Source organism: Zootoca vivipara, chromosome 1, assembly GCF_963506605.1.
Source record: "Zootoca vivipara chromosome 1, rZooViv1.1, whole genome shotgun sequence".
NCBI lineage: Eukaryota > Metazoa > Chordata > Lepidosauria > Squamata > Lacertidae > Zootoca > Zootoca vivipara.
In genome coordinates, this window is record NC_083276.1 from 50,045,662 (window position 1) to 50,063,158 (window position 17,497).

Genomic DNA, 17,497 nt, shown 5'->3' on the forward strand with positions numbered 1-17,497 from the left:
CTGTGAGGCTCTGCTGGCTACAGAAGTGGATAGCCTGGTGGGGAAGAAGAGCAGCAAAGCTAGTGTCCAGGCAGCTGTGTTTCTGACACTTACCAGGAGGAAGAGAGGCTGTGAGGAGGTTGGCACAGTGTGGACACTCCAGCCACTGTGACTGCGCGACACTGGCCTCCCCATCTCTTCTCCCTCCTAGTAAGTAGCAGCAACACACCAGCTGCTAAGCTAGCATTGCAGCTTTCCCAGTTGCGCCAATTCCCCCCTGTTGTTTCTCAGTGGCCCTGCTCTGACTCTGCACCGTTAGCACTCAGCAACTGTGTTCACAATTAGGAGAACTACTGTTGGATGACCAACTCACTTTTACATGCACCTTAAAAGAAATGAAACAAGCCCTTGTGCCTGGGAAGCCAAACAACGCCAGGCACATGTACATAGGTGTTTGCTGTGGACCCACTGTGTATTTGCTATGTTAAATACCGTACTCTTGCTGTAAATGCAGGAAGCACATTTGCTGCAGGAAGTATGGAGTTGCCCTTATGTAGAATCATTTGGCAGGGAAAAACTTGGGGCTTGGAGAATTGTTTCTTCCCATACTTTAATTACGATATATTCATGAAATTTCAGCCCATTGTATGCAGAATAACTCAGCTGGGAAATAATGACAGTTGGAGTGTTAAATCCAGAAACTGCCCTACAGACAGTGAAACCATTCATTCATTCCAAGATGCTTTGCACACAGGCAGCACTTAGTAATTTAGAATACAGTGATGTTTAAGAAAAAGAAGAGACTATACAATACCATCTTAAGGGGGGGCAGTTTTAGTGCAAGAAGCATATAGTAATATGTCAGCCCATCGCTTTCTGGACCGATTGCTAGCTCTACTCATCATACTGCTGTATCAGATACAGGAGGGGGAAGTTGCCTTACCGCTACTCTGCTGATGTATAACAAGAAAACCTAACACAGGATGTCATTAACCAAAGTAAAAAGAGGGACCCAAGTCTCCATAGCCATGATCATTACATACTTATGCATTAATCTGTGAAAGTGTGACACGTCATATGACTTTTCCAAAGCATCAAGCACAATCCTTGTACACCCAAGGGGTTCTTTTTCTCCGTGGCTGATACAGCTCCAGGCCCATTCTTATGCCAGCTTAAAGGAAAGGAAGCCCAAGAGTTCTGTGACAGCCCAAGAGAAGCAGCAGGGGAAAGTGCATTTGTCAAAATATTATTTAAATATTAAATAAATGCTGAGTCCACCTTTCAACATTTCCAGGGCAGTTTACATTATTATTATTATTATTATTATTATTATTATTATTATTATTATTAGTTTATATGTTGTCCTTCCTCTGAGGATCACAGGGCAGTTTACTGTGACAATAGGTCAAAAAGCACAGTAAAATAACCAATATGCAGTAGCTGGCAACAGTAAAGGGCAGCTCTAAAAACAACCACAGCAGAAATGAAAATACGCCTGATATCAACCAGAGCCTGGGAAAATAAAACTGCCTTTGCCGGGCACCTAACAGACATTTGCCAAGTGAGACACCCTTGGGAGAGAGGTCCGCAAGCAAGGTGCTACAACCAAGAAGGCCCTGTCCCTTGTTGCCACTCACTTCACCTCAAATGGCTGGGGGTGGGAGGAGCTACCTAAAGGGGGTCTGTATCTGAATAAGATCTTAGCTTACAAGGAGGCTGATGTGGCAAAAAAAACAATCCCTCCAGTGGCCAAAGAAATTACTGGCTTGAAGAAGGTGATTACTCAGTTTTCTTCAGCAAAATGGGGACAAATGTAACTATCTCAACACTCTAGAGAAAGCGTAATTTCTCTCACTTGCCTTTCAAATTCTAGCATGAAGAGAAACGAAGTCAGATAATATCATAGCAGATGCTCTGGGCAGCTAAATTACAACCCCCACATTTTTAAGATGCTCCAGGCCAAAGCTATATCAAGAATGGCTTTTGGGTGCAATTAAGGAGCAGTTCACATCCACATTCAACCATGAAGCTCATTGAGTGGCCTTGAGAAAACTTCCACCTCTCAGTAGAAAAAAATGGGACAACTCCCTGAGCTTCAGGGAAGAAATATGAGGTGTTGCTATTAAGACACTTCTGCACTCCTGTATTTCAGGGGGTTAGACTAGATGATCCTTGGGGATCCCTTCCAACTCTACAATTCTATGATTCAAGAGGATACTCAACGTGGGTAATGAAGCTCATGGCTTTAATACAATATTTGGCAAATATAAAATTCTTAAAATTCCAGCTGCTAAAGTGGTAGGATAAAAGTTTTAACTCACAAAAGATGCCTCTAATGCAGGCACAGGCAAACTCGGCCCTCCAGACATTTTGGGACTACAACTCCCATCATCCCGAGCTAACAGGACCAGTGGTCAGGGATGGTGGGAGCTGTAGTCCCAAAACATCTGGAGGGCCAAGTTCTATGCCTGTTCTAATGTTTCATTCTTGCAATAAACTAGCTTGCAAATGTGATTTGTATGCCCCCAAAACGCAAGCGCAGAAGGGAATTTACATATCTTTGCAAAATTAACTCATGAGTTGGACCACTGAGGTTTAGGAACTTATTGCTTGAGAAAAAGAATCAACGTGGCAAGAAATACCAAAGACAGTAAGTAGGTAACAATTTTCGGTGAACAAAGTTTGTGGCAAAAGTACAATACATGTTAAAAAATCTTCACAGATCTTTTGTTCAGTCACTTAAGCAAGAAAGTTTAAAACCAGTCCTCCAGGAAAACTGGGGGTGTTACTCAATTAAAATAAATCATGCCTGATGAATTATATGAGATTTACTGAATTAAATAAATAAATAAAAGAATCAATTAAAATATTTACATCCCACCCTTAATCCAAAAATCTCAGAGCGAGGAACAATAGCTTCAATAAAGAACATGAGCACAGAATAAGCATCACATGAGGAGATAAAAATACAAAAACCCCTATCACAGATAAACATCAGTATGAATTGCCAAATTCATAGATTAAATCTGAAATGATAAATGTTTCTGAAAAAAGAGAGAGGCTTATTTCAGTCCCAAGAACTAGAGACAGACACATTTGGCCTCCAGGCCTGAGGTTCCTCATCACTGTTTTGACAAGCGATCCATTGCAAATCACGGACTGGCCTTCCATACAGCAGGACTGAGGTCCTCTTCTCAGAAATGCAAGAGTCATTTATGGGGACCCGATACAAGCACAGTTAAAGCTACACCGTACAGCTATACAAAAATATAATGGGAAGTAACTACACGCTAGTGCCTCCTGTATTCACTATGACCTCCTGTAGTCAAAGTGGAAAATGGAAATGGCAACGGCACACTCAGTGTAATGGGAGAAATGGTCCCGAAGTATAAGATTCTAAGGTAGTGATTTATTTAGTTGAAAACTTGTACTCATAAGGTGACAGCCTGCAAGTATGAAAAAAGTTTATATAAGATTTAATATATTTGGACTGTTAAAGAAAGGTGCTTATGTTAGTACTCTTATGTAGCAGATGGAAAGGTTTCTTCTATGTTGTTTATCAGCAAACAGGATATAAACAAATTGATATATTGTGTAGCAATAGTATATCCTCTTTTGATACCTCTCCCCTAAATTTGTAAGAGTTTACTTTCTATGAATAAAAACATATGATGAGATTCTATTATGAGGCAAATAGGTAATAATGAGTTTCATTCTTACCAGGCTTCACATACTGAGACTGGAGAAACTACATACTTGCCCCACTGAGTCTGGGCATTCTGAAGATACAGTACATCTAAGCATGAAAATTAAACTAAACAGTACTCCAAGGAGGATCCCCACCCCCAGTGATTCCTCCAGGCACACCCCCCCCCCAAATGGATGGTTGCAATTATTTTCACATTTCCTTGAAAGCCCTACTGAGCTCAATGTGGTGCTAAGCATGCTTAGGGGAATAAATAGGCTTAAATCCTAAGCACGTATACAGTCGTATCTTGGGTTGTTGAACGGAATCCATTCTGGAAGTCCGTTCGACTTCCAAAAATGTTCAAAAACTAAGGCGCAGCTTCCGGTTGGCTGCAGGAGCTTTCACTCAATCGGAAGCCTTGGAAACCGTATTGGAAATTTCGACTTCCAAAAAAAGTTCGCAAACCGGAACACTTATTTCTGGGTTTGTGGAGTTCAGGAGCCAAAATGTTCGAGTCGCAAGGCGTTCAACACCCAAGGTATGACTGTACTTGGAAGTAAAGTCTACTAAAATTAATGATAACTTGCTTCATAATAAACTTGCATAGGCGATGAAGTGTTTAAGTGTCCATTTATGGGCATGAAGAGCTCTAGTAAAGTGAGAACACTTTCTTACTGCAACGTCCCCTTGAATTTCAAGTACTTAGGTACAGATTAAATGTTGTTTTAGATTGCGCTGCAGCATTTAATAGATTGATCAATTTCAAAACTTTTATTCATCCCAGAGCTCCCCCAAAATTAACTGGATAGCAAGGTTTTTTCACAAGTATTTACAAGAATACAGTCATACCTTGGAAGTCAAACAGCTCAGTTCCCGAACGTTTTGGCTCCCAAACGTCACAAACTCGGAAGTGAGTGTTCCAGTTTGTGAAGTATTTTTGGAAGCCGAATGTCCGACGGGCTTCTGATTGGTGGCAGGAGCTTCCTGCAGTCAATCAGAAGCCACGCTTTGATTTTTGAACGTTTTGGAAGTTGAACGGACTTCCGGAATGGATTCCATTCGACTTCCAAGGTACAACTGTACTAGTATTTAGGGAATGCTGAATGGCAAGCACCATCTTAAAAGAGGCACCGCCACACCTCTCATTTTCTCTTCCTTAGGAGAGAATGCTTCTTCTAAGATGATGCCTGCTAAGACACAGGCTAAGACACCTAAAAACAAAGGCAGTATGCTTCTTGCTTCAGAATTCAGATCTATTGTTCTTACCCATATGCATATTTTATTAATGAATCTTAAACTCATGCAATTAATCAACTTTTTAAAATGAAGCAACAGCCCTAGTTTTGGAAGAGTGCAATCTTGCTGGTATTAAAGTTGATTTGATCATTTGAAACACACATAGCCCCTTCATTTACAGAAAGCAAAGTGGTTTTATTTTAACTATTCCCCAAGATTATAGACAGAGGTTCTGAGATTACATCTGCAAGCTCCTTTAGTACTAAAGGAGCTCCAAGGAGTTGCAGTAGCTCTCATGCATAGTTCCTTGATGGTTTCCTATCTAGGCAACTAAAAGGGTTATGCCTGCTGAGCTTCACCAGCACCACGGCATTACGTGCCAATGTCTGTATTCCTGCATTGCAGGGGGTTGGACTCAATGACCCTTGGGGTTCCTTCAAACTCTACTATTAGTTTATGATCTACTTCTACTATTTAGCTAGGGAAATTTCAACACCATTTCTTCTTGAGCATCAAAGCTTATTGGGAAATATATATTTTTCAGGAGGGCTTTTTCTCTGATCTAAGCTAATTCCTCAACATACTTCTGGGATACTGCTATAGGAAATATTAGATGCTGACTTCCCTTGTACAGTTCCTGGAAGTGTCTGTTAGCAACACCTAACAGCTGCTGCAAGTCCTGGTGCTACAGGGTTAACAATATCTATGCAGCAAGAGAGAGAGAGAGAGCTCTCAGTAGGGAGGCTAGCAAGCTCTCATTAATGGCTTCCCTTTTTAAATGAACTTCCCCTGAGCGCAAAGCTGAGTGTCAGAAAAAGCAGGGTAGAAGCTAATGAGTAAATGCTATGGAGGGTTCTGTGCTCTACAAAGGCACTAAACAGCAGCCTCCTCCCCTCTTCCCAGGGAAGTCTCTACAGGGCTCCATTCCCAAATGGACAATTATTACAATACTCTGTTTCTATTAGGCGGGGGGGGGGGGGGGAGAGAGAGGAAGGGAGGGGGGGAAGGAGACCAGGGAAGAGATACCTGCTTGCAAATATTCAAAGAGAAGCAATTCCTAATGAAATTAAGGACTGTTGGGCTGGGGCAGTGTTTCTCAGGAGGTAAAGGTAAAGGGGCCCCTGACCATCAGGTCCAGTCGTGTCCGACTCTGGGGTTGCGGCGCTCATCTCGCTCTATAGGCCGAGGGGGGCGGCGTTTGTCCGCAGACAGCTTCCAGGTCATGTGGCCAGCATGACAAAGCTGCTTCGGGCGAACCAGAACAGCACACGGAAACGCCGTTTACCTTCCCACCAGAGCGGTCCCTATTTATCTACTTGCACTTTGATGTGCTTTCGAACTGTTAGGTGGGCAGGAGCTGGGACCGAACAACGGGAGCTCACCTCGTTGCAGGGATTCGAACAGCCAACCTTCTGATCAGCAAGCCCTAGACTCTGTGGTTTAACCCACAGCGCTCCCTGGGTCCCTGTTTCTCAGGAGAATATGTTGCAAAAAGCCTTATCACTGGGTACACTTTAAAAGCTAGTGCTTGAAAAGGGGCCCATTTCTAACATATGTCTGCATTAGAAAGAGGATCACATATTCCCCCTGGTGTTTAAAGTTCAGTACCACATCTCCCAAGCTGCTCTTGAGATCAAAGTAGCTAGGGCTGTGTGACAACTCTATAATGCAGGGATAGGAAACCGGTGGCCCTCCAGATATTGTTGGATCACAACTCTCATCACCCCAGGCCACTGGCCATGCTAGCTGGAGAGTTGCAGTCCAACACCTTTTGTATTGGGTTAACTTTTGCTGGTGAAAGAGAACACAGGATTTTGACATGCATCAAACCACTTTTCTGATGGCATCATTTCAATTCCTATTCTGGCCAACAGTAAGAGAAGGGATTTTGCACAGGGAAAACACTCATCTGCCAGCAGAGTGGCAAAACTCATGGATTCCTTAGGCTCATTGAGAATATTGCTACTTGGATTACGTGGTTGACAAACAGCGTCAGGTTTTTTTATATAATAAATGTTTTATTGGAAAAATGTTTACAAATGTCAATTATTCCTGGGGATAAGTTAGCTGTGAACTTTTCACAAATCTGGTCTCTCTCAGAGCATACACAAAATGGCAACTCCAACTGTCCTCATCCACCCAAAGGAGTGACATAAAGTATTAGAGAGTGAACAGGAAGCTTGAGACTCCCACCTTTCACATCTAGCAGAGGATAAAGGGGAAAAACCAGAGACTCATTTCTGTTGATAACCTTCTATGAAGATGGAAAACTTATATGACTTACCCACTAAACATCTACCAAGAAAAGCAAGGCTATTATGAAATTGTGAATTCAGATCAGGCCCCTTGGGATGGGCATCAGTACAGTCACACTGCTCTTCACTGCTGGCAGGAAATTTTACAATGTTCATATTGTCTAGATACAAGAATAATGGAAGTAAACAAAATTATGAAAGGAGTTGCAAAGAAGATGCAGGTGGTTAGATCTCCAATATTCCTTTTCCAAGGTCTAGTAAAGTATAAGATTAACAATCTTCTCAGTGGGGTGCAGAATAGTCAATAAAATGCACACGCCACAAAATATTTAAAATACACCCCCCCCCAACCCATCAAGATTCATAATTGTTTGAAAACAACTGTTATTGGGTGGGGGAATAGGTCTTGGTCCATGTAACAATATTAACTGTAGCCACTAATGACAAATACATTATATTACGGTTGTTTGGTGTGCATGTTTTACAATGTCCACAATTAACATCAGTTCAGGTCCCTGAAGACCGGAGGCAGGCATATGTTGTCCCCATCTTCAAAAAGGGCAGGGGGAGGCAGCCAAGGTAACTACCGACTAGTCAGCCTGTGGACCCATCATTGTTCAACGTACTTGGATGAAGGAATTGAGGGGATGCTGATCAAATTTGCAGATGACACCAGACTGTGATGGGTAGCTGCTGCCACAGAAGACAGAATTGGGATTCAAGATGACCTTAGCAGATTGGAGAACTGGGCCCAAACTAACAGAGTGAATTTCAAATGGAGGGTTCTATACTCGGGCACGAAGAATTAGCTGCACAAATACAAGATGGGGAAACACCTGGATTTCTAGTAGTACAGTTGGAAAGGATCTATGTGTCTTTAGTAGACCACAAGCTTACCATGAGTCAACAGTGTGATGCAGCAGGAGCAGCAGCAGCAAACAAAACACACACACACACACACACACACACACACACACACACACACACAAACTAATGCTGTTCTAGGCTGCATCAACAGAAAGGTAGTGCCCTGATCAAGGGAAGTCTTAGTCCCCATCTATTCTGCCTTGGTCAGACCCCACGTGGAGTACTGTGTCCAGTTCTGGGCACCACAGTTTAAGAAAGATATTGACAAACTGGAACATGTGCAGAGGTGCAGAGGAGGGTGACCAAGATGATAAAGAGTCTGGAAACCAAGCCTTATGAGAAATGGTTGAGGGAGCTGGGTATGTATAGACTGGAAAAGAGGAGACTGAGAGGAGATATGATAGCCACCTTCAAATATCTAAAGGGTTGTCACATGGAAGATGGAGCAAACTTGTTTTCTCTTACTCTAGAGGGTAGGACACAAACCAATGGATTTAAGTTACAGGAATGGAGATTCTGACTAATCATCAGGAAGAACTTTCTGAGAGTAAGAGATGTTCAACCGTGGAAGCTTGGAAGGTGGTGGACACTCCCTCCTTGGAGGTTTTTAAGTAGAGGTTGGATGGCCATCTGTCATGGCTGTTTTAGCTGAGATTCCTGCATTGCAGTGGGGTGGACTAGAAGATGACCCTCAGGGTTACTTCCAACTCTACAATTCTATGATTCTAATATGCAACTACTGCTTGGTATTGCTAAGGGGAAAACGAAGTAGCTGAGAATTAAGTGGCAACTCCAAGCTGACCTCTCTGGGTACAGCTGGCCCACCCTCCAGTGTCAGTCATTTAGGGGAAAGCCTCACTCTGTAAGGTCATTTCGAAGAGATAAATTTCACTCTGTACACGCAGACACGAGGTTCCAGATTTGCATATTCAAGCACCGAACGCTGCTCCTTGGCACAAAGGTTAGTGACTCATGCAGACCCAGTAAGCAGCCTTTGGTTCAGAGGCCCCCATTAGCTCTAGCAGGATGAGATGTAGGCGGAAAAGCAACCTTTGCTCAGCCATAGACAGAGCTGCAGCCTTTCAGCACCACAGAGCTTGGGCAAGCTAGTAAAAAGACCACATACTTATATACTGCTGGCCTGTGCTTTATCCTGTGGACTCCCCATCAGCCAGGTTGGCTGCCCTGTGGCAAGGCAGGACATCACCATGGGACAGGTGGAGTCTGGGGATACAAAGACAGTGGTCAGCAAGACCCAGCCATGCCCATGTCTAAGAGAAAAGGCTGTCCTTTCTTACCCATTGTTCTGCTTCTATTGTACTTACTACAGCAGACGTATTGCACCTTTCCCCAGAACAGATAAAAAGTTGAATGCCAATGACACGTCTATGGAGCACAGAACAGCACTCAGAGCAAACAGCAATGCCATCATATAGGCAGACAATCTTTTTTCCCTTTCTGAAGTCACAAAAGGAACTCTTCTTCTAAGCAGACCCAGAGACCACTACGTAGCTATCCAGAGAACACTGCCTCTAAAATCACTTTGGGTTCTACATTCAAAGTGTGAATGTAAAAGCATAAGAAGAACTCTGTTGGATCAGACAAAAGGCCCATCTGGTCTAGTATTCTCTTGGCACATTAACCAACTAGATGCCTCTGGGAAGCCCACAAGGTCAACAGCCCTCTCCCATTGTCCTCCAGCAACTGATACTCAGAGACCTTTTACTATTAAGGGAGTGCACATAGTCATCGTGGCCAGTAGCCGTAGATAGCCTTATCCTCCATGAATTTATCTACCCTGCCCCCCTTTAAAGCCATCTAAGTTTGTGGCCATCGCTACATCTTCATGGCGCTGAATGCCATTAAGAACTATGTGCCATGTGAAGGAGGACTTCCTTTCCTCTGTCTTCAGCAACGCATGGAATTTGGCTTTCCTATGGTTAAACCACAGAGCCTAGGGCTTGCCAATCAGAAGGTTGGCGTTCGAATCCCCGTGACGGGGTGAGCTCCCATTGTTCGGTCCCTGCTCCTGCCAACCTAGCAGTTCGAAAGCACGTCAAGTGCAAGTAGATAAATAGGTACCGCTCCGGCGGGAAGGTAAATGGTGTTTCCGTGCGCTGCTCTGGTTCGCCAGAAGCAGCTTAGTCATGCTGGTCACATGACCCAGAAAGTAAAGCGAGATGAGCACCACAACCCCAGAGTCCTCCGCGACTGGACCTAATGGTTAGGGGCCCCTTTACCTTTATGTAGTTGCATAAATCACAGCACCTCTGTAGAGATGCAATGGACTATTAATGATCCAAAACTATCCGACAAAGAAATAATGATGATGATCCTCGCTTGCCGAAACATAGGTTACTTAATTCAGAACAAGGCTGGGATCGAAATCCACCAAGCAAAAATCAGTACATACCAGACTGGAAAAGTAATTGATTCTTGTGCCTAACTTAATTATTGGCATAATGAGGTTTGAGGGCCATAAATATACACGTTCTATATGGAAGTTTTCTGCAATTGGTCAACCGCAGGGGAAGGGAACCTTAGGTTTGTGGGCCAAATGCGGTCTCTCTAGGCCTCTCTATCCAGACCATGGGACATTCCCAGGCCACGCACCCTTACCCAGGCTACCCTCTTCACTGGTCCTGCTCTGTGCCCTCCTTGAGTTCCACCCACCTGCATGGTCAAGAAGGATCACTAGGGGCAAAGATGCCTTAAAATTTATTAAGATCTTCTGATTGATTAAAAAGGTATCCCTGATAAAATCAGGTAGCAGGTTTTTATTATTATTTAAATATCTACCCATACTTTGCAGGATTTATATACTGTACTGCTTGACCATCAAAAACCATTTAGCCATCAAAACATGTAATCTATTTACCTTAAAAAAAACACCATAAAATTAAAATGCCGATGAAATCAGGTATGTATTAAAAACAAGTTGACCTAAAAAAAATTCAAAAGACAAATTTATGTAAAAGCACAGCAGTTTAAAAATATAGAGAGACATAATAATTACATGTTAGAATTCATGACTCGGTAGGCTTGCCAAAACAGGCACCGAAAACAATACATCAAAGGTTCTTGCCTATTATCAATGAGCAGGGGGGTTCTAGGGTGTAGGTAGTGATAGTGATGCCTTTCTTTTTTCTTTTTAGAAAGGTGAAAACAATGGGGGGGGCAGGTACCAGCTTAAAAGATGCATTGTTCACTGCCCCTTCTCACAAACAGAAGGGAATTCCTCTCCTGTAACAGCACTCGCTACAAAGTGTGCACACAAATACCAAAATAAGAAGGGTTTTTTTTCCATAGTTATTGCTACAACCGATGATTACAGCTCCCAATCTTTTATCATCAACAGAGCTGTTTAACGTACGGCGCTTGAGCAAACTGGATGCCCCATGGTGTTTCGCCACTATTTATCCTGGCACATGGCAATGGTGAGCTGGTCAAAAAAAATGCAAGACGTGCTTCTCGCCACCAGGTGGAGTCACCTCCCTAACTAGCCAGAGGCAAGTGGCATCATCCGGTGGCTTTGTCAACACTTTCCAAACATCTCCTAGTGTGTGTGACCCAGATACTTCAGAGCAAAGCTCAGTGAGGGGAATCAGGTGGCAGATCTAACAGGGGAAGCTGCATCACCCTCCCCTCTCCTGATCACTACACCAGCCTGTCTCCTGGCGCTCATCGGCAGCGACTCACCTTGGCAGCTAGACACAGATATTGATTTGTAATTTAAATACATTGCAGAAAGGCTCCAGGCATACACTGCACTAAACTGACCCTGAAGCTTTGTTTAATCAGGACTTGAGAGAGGAGAGAGGAGAGAGGAGAGAGGAGAGAGAGAGAGAGAGAGAGAGAGAGAGAGATTTTAATTAATAAATACCCAAAGTTCCATATGTGGACAAGGGTGGTAAGACAACAAGCAGACTTGTTTAATATGGATACATTATCAAGGCAATTCCTTCTGTGTAGCAACAGGAGCTAATTAGCTATTTTAGAAAGCGAAAATAGATTTAAAAAGAGGTCCCATTTAAATTCTCCGCCTGCTTCCCATCATAAACAAATGACATTCAAAACTCTCAGGAAAGGTGCACAGAGCACAGTTCTGGAGAAGGCGAGGAGGGAGCAGAACCTTCAACACACCAGCCCCTCTGAGTAATTTTGATCTAGAAGATGATAAAGAGGAGCTCCTTTTTCACCTGACAATGAGACCTTTGAAAATTTAGCTCTTGGTTTCCCTGTGGGCAAGCGCTCTTCCCTTTAAAAACTCTGTGGGGTTGGGTTTTGTGGCTTTATGTAATCAACCAGCACCCAGATTCATCAAGACATAAACCACAGACCCAATATCCACTTATTCCCTGTGGTGACCTAAGCAACCTTAGCCTCTAACAACTATATTCCTGTCTGCATCTGTATTCAAACTATTTTTAATGTTTTTTTTAATATGTGACTTTTTAAAGTTGTTTCATACATGGAAGTGTTTTTAATTGTTTTATCCTTTTCTTGATTTCTGGTTGTCACTGTTCTACCTGTTTTATAACTGTATACTGTATTTCACTGTTGCAACCCACTCTGGAACATTATAGCAAAGGGCAAGTGAGAAATCTGATAAAATAAATTAACAAGATAAAGAATGCAACACTCTTAGTTCTTCCAACTTACCCAATAAATAATGGACCCCAGGGGGGAAAAGATGAAAAAGTTCTAGTTCCTGTCTGACTGACCCTCCAAATTCAGAGACTTCCAGGCCTCAACCCTAGACTTGCTTATCATCTGCATTTTAGCTCTGTAAGAAGCCACCTCAAAGCCGGCTGCCTGGACCAATTCTCATAGATAACTGCACAACCCTACTGGAGGACAAAGCCAGACAGATTGTGGGTCCAGAATCCTGATGGCCAGTGCGGGTGTCACTTCCTGTGTGAAAAGTTGGAACAGTGACATTAGACCCCCCAAAAAGTGAAAATCTTTTAAGGAAGAAGCACCCCAGTGTTAATTATATTCTAAAAAATTGATGTGGGCTTTCCAGAAAATTTTTACCTGGAAAATTTTCCAAAGCAAATAGGATAATTTGCATTGTGCAATTTGCATTGGGGGGGAATTCTGATGCCCTACATAGTGATCTAAATTAGCGTGTTAACTTAACTTGCAAACGAAGGTAAACACTCTGAAGTTGCCAAGATTGCTTAATGTTCTATTTTCAAATGTCATCCCTTCATTGTGAAATGGAAAATTTTCCATGGAAAAAATTAGTACTGGAAATTTTTCCTGCACATCATTGTTCTAAAAGGAAGAATGCAGAGCAAAGAGCTGGAAGGGGAAGCAAACAAGGGAATGGCCACAGAAATTAAAGTTGAGGTGAACAATCAACTCCAAAGCTTGCGACAAGTTTCATGTGCTCCTGTAAGGCAAGGTAAAGGAGCAGTGGCCTCAATAATCACAAGAATTTCTGGCATGATGGAGACACTGGATAGCTGAAACTGAGCAACGAAGACTAGTGAGCAGTGACACCTGCCAAGATCCAGCACGTGTGAATCCAAGCTAGACTAGAGAGTGCAAATCATAGCAAGCTGGCCACATTATTCCTGTAGGTGATTTATGGGCCTGCTACCAGAGCAGGTGAGAGGTCAAAACATCCCCTTATCAAAACACACCAGGTGCTTTGTTTCATTTAAGTAAGTCTCTTTTTAGAGCAGGGTCGAGAACCAGCGGTCCTCAGACTAGTTTCATGTGGCCAGCAGGAAGCAAGTTGCTATGCAATCCTGAAATGATAAAAACTTCACCCACTTTTGGCTCTGGCTATGACCACCATGGGGTCACGAAGAGTCGGACACGACTAAACGACTAAACAACAATGACCACCACTGACAGCAGCCCCCCCCCAAAAAAATACATTTCCTGAGGGTCAAACTGTCCTTCATAGGAAAAAAGGACTCCCTAAAGCAAGAAGGTTGCTTTAGAGAGACAAACTGTGTGCATGTTTTGGCCCTGTGTCACTGGTGACCATGAGCCAAACCGCACAGCCACTGTTAGATGCTACTCTTATCCCAGCCAGGATCTATTCAAGTCTTCCACTTCCCTTCTCTACAGTGAAACCACTCACTAAAGCTCTGTAGTGTGAGAGCTCGGCCTGTGCAGCTTCTTTCAGTCTGCATCTCAAAGTAGCCCTCTCAGGGTATAAGGCCACCTCCAGAAACTGATCTTGGCATAGCTGTGCATTTGCTCCATGTGCACATGTTCCACGGAAGGAGCAGTATCCTGAATACCAATTGCTGGAAACTATCAGAGGGGAGAGTGCTGTTGTGCTCATGTCCTGCTTGCAGACTTCCCGCAAGCTGCTGGTAGGCCCCTGAGAGAACAGGATGCTGGACTAGATGGGCCATCATTGACCTGATCCAGCATTATCTTCAATAACTCCGCCTACAAATATACACACAGACACAGCAATATGCAGCTGTCTTTTTCCAGGGGTGCTATCTAGGGATCTTCTATCAAGATCATTCTGTTTTCAGATCAAAACATTTTTCCACCACTCAAAACTTCAGTAATCTAACTGAAAATATGGTTAACCATCCCACCCATGAGAAATAAGATGGGGTTCACACAAAACACACATATTAGACATTACCCGTGACATCTACTAATTATATCCGGATAGCTTAGTTGGCTAGAGCATGGTGCTGATAAGGCCAAAGTTGCAGATTTGATCCCCATATGAGACAGGTGCATATTTCTGCATTGCAGGAGGTTGTAGTAGATCAGGCATCCCCAAACTGCGGCCCTCCAGATGTTTTGGCCTACAACTCCCATTGTAGTGGTCAGGGAAGATGGGAATTGTAGTCCAAAACATCTGGAGGGCCGAAGTTTGGGGATGCCTGTAGTAGATGATCCTCAGGGCCCCTCCCAACTCTACAATTCTATAATTCTATGCCTAACACCTGTACCATAGGTTTAGAAATAAAAATTTAAAAATAAACCTTTAAGTGGCTGAGTACCCCCCCCCCAGCATTTGTGTAGCCTTTAATCAGATCACATTTAGCAACTCCCTGCCTGAATATTGGAACTTCTCTTACAATGCATGCTTATGGCGACAGAAGGAAAAGAGGGCTGGTTAACATCCTCTGAGATTAAGTTTTGGGGGAAGAGCAAATGACACAGCCAACAGTGACTACTTCGAAGGGGTGTTACTGCATTAGCCATACCCTCTAGTTGGTACAGTATTTTGACAATTTAGTTCAGGCATCCCCAAACTTTGGCCCTCCAGATGTTTTGGACTACAATTCCCATCACCCCTGACCACTGGTCCTGTTGGCTAGGGATCATGGGAGTTGTAGGCCAAAACATCTGGAGGGCCGCAGTTTGGGGATGCCTGATTTAGTTCCATAAATTAAAGAGCTCCATCCTGCCATACTATATGTGATGATCAGTACAGTCATACCTCGTATTGCGTCTGCTGCAGGTTGCGTTTTTTCGTGTTGCGAACGCGGCAGACACGGAAGTGTTTACTTCTGGGTTCCGCCGCGCGCACATGCACAGAAGCGCTCTATTGCGCTTTTGCACATGTGCGAAAGCTCTGCTCGGGTTGCAGACTTTTCGGGGTGCAAACAGCACCCCGGAGTGGATAGGGTCCGCAACCCAAGGTACCACTGTAATTAGCTGGGAATACTTGTTTTTATGCATTCTGCACTTGATGTGCTTTGACTACAGTGGTATCTCGGGTTACAGACACTGCTAACCCAGAAATAGTACCTTGTGTTAAGAACTTTGCTTCAGGATGAGAACAGAAATTGTGCGGCGGCGGCAGGAGGCCCCATTAGCTAAAGGGGTACCTTAGGTTAAGAACAGTTTCGGGTTAAGAACGGACCTCCAGAACGAATTAAGTTCTTAACCCGAGGTACCATGTACTGCTTTCTTTCCAAATAAGCCCTGCTAAATGTATTCTGTTTTGCTGTGAGATCCCGATTCAATACATACCCAAAGGTTTGTGAGAGTGGGACAATGGCCGCTTTTAAACCTGTCTACCAGCAGTATCCCAAAGGCGAACCTGAAAGCCAAGTATACTTCCCCAGACTATGGGGCAAACTATGCTTTTGGGTGGCGACCCCACACGGTCGGCGGCTAAGAAGCTTAGTGCAGAATCAGGGCAGCTCAAGGCAGAAGCCACTGGTGGCGGGAGAAGATGCGATTCAAATAATCCGATTGAGAAAGAACTTTCACATGAAGCAGGCAAGCGAATGGCTTGACACATACTCCCCTCCCTCTCCCGTGCTGTGGGCAAAGGGGGCGGGTGATCTGTAAGCTTCACAGCACTTGGCAGCCTACACGAAAAGATCAGTTGCTAGATACCGGGATCTCCCCCACCCACTCTTCCTTCAAGATAAGGGCCTCAAACCACCTTGGAGCTGGCTCTTGAGTACACTCTAGGTAGTGGGCTTCCTAGGTCCAGATAGGATGAAATGTTGACAACATCAGCTAGAGAAGGAGAGGGAGGCCTTTGGTAGTGCCAGGGCCCTGCGAAGTAAATGCATATCTGGGCTACAGTTGTGTGGTCACAAAAATAAAGAAGTTAGCACTAGATATCAAAATCAGCGGGGGCGGGGAAGGGAAGGCGTAGAGGCAAACCTCAAAAGGTGCTGTGAAAATGTTTATTAGAGTAGTGGTGTAACAGCGGCAACATTAACTTCATACCTCCTGCAAAGTTTTTTTTCTTGAGGGTGTACACTCCAAAAGAGAGAGAGAGACCTCCCCATGTAGGAAATGTGGAATTATTGCCTCTAATGAAGATCTTTATGTTAGACTAAAAACCTCATCAGGTGCAGCAGATTTTCTGGGGAACTTCTCTGACAAAACGGCATCCTTTGAAGTTCCCCTCTTTTTTTTTTCATAAGTTGTCACAGCAGCTGAACAAACTTGGTTGTTTGTGGCAACAACTTTTTTTTGTGTATGTGCTTGGAGGGCAGGGAATGGGCCATTTGCACAGCTGCAGCTCCAAGTTCCACCTGTGTTTCCAGAGCAACAGTAGTAAGTCTTGGGGCTTACAAAAGACAGGAGGTCTTGGATTGGAGAAGCCAGCATCTTCAGCCAACACAGAAGACCACATCGGCAATACCGGTGGACTGGTTTCATTCCACGTTGGCTTGCATCTGTGTTGCATCTTGTGATCAACTCCATGAGTTACCATTACAGAATCACATCCTCTGCCTGGTATGTAATTTGAGTGGCCCGTGTCATTTCCCCCACGCACAAAACTTTCCCCTGAGCTGCACAGATCTTCTGCCTACACAGATTTGTTTTCTTAAAAAAAATCTTACCATGAATCGCCTCATCCTCCCCATCTTTCCTACTCAGTTGCTCATCATGGTGAGTACTGGGGCTGAATATGTACAACCATGAAAGATATGAATCAAAATTTGCCTGACCGTAACTCTTTTTTTAGCCACATACTGATGCAGGGGCTTCTGCCTGCAACTCTTCT

The 17,497-nt window shown here is 43.8% G+C and overlaps 1 protein-coding gene across 6 annotated transcripts in view; it reads right to left on the reverse strand.

The window, feature by feature from the left end:
• The window catches only part of DGKZ (diacylglycerol kinase zeta), a 142,893-nt gene that overhangs the window by 66,109 nt on the left and 59,287 nt on the right, over nt 1–17,497 (reverse strand). The window contains exon 2 of one of the 6 annotated variants that reach the window (XM_035115464.2): nt 9,152–9,249. The exons of the other annotated variants lie outside the window; for them this stretch is intronic. The gene's annotated coding sequence lies outside the window, so the exon portion shown is untranslated. The remainder of the gene's footprint in view (nt 1–9,151; nt 9,250–17,497) is intronic. 6 annotated transcript variants of the gene reach the window in all.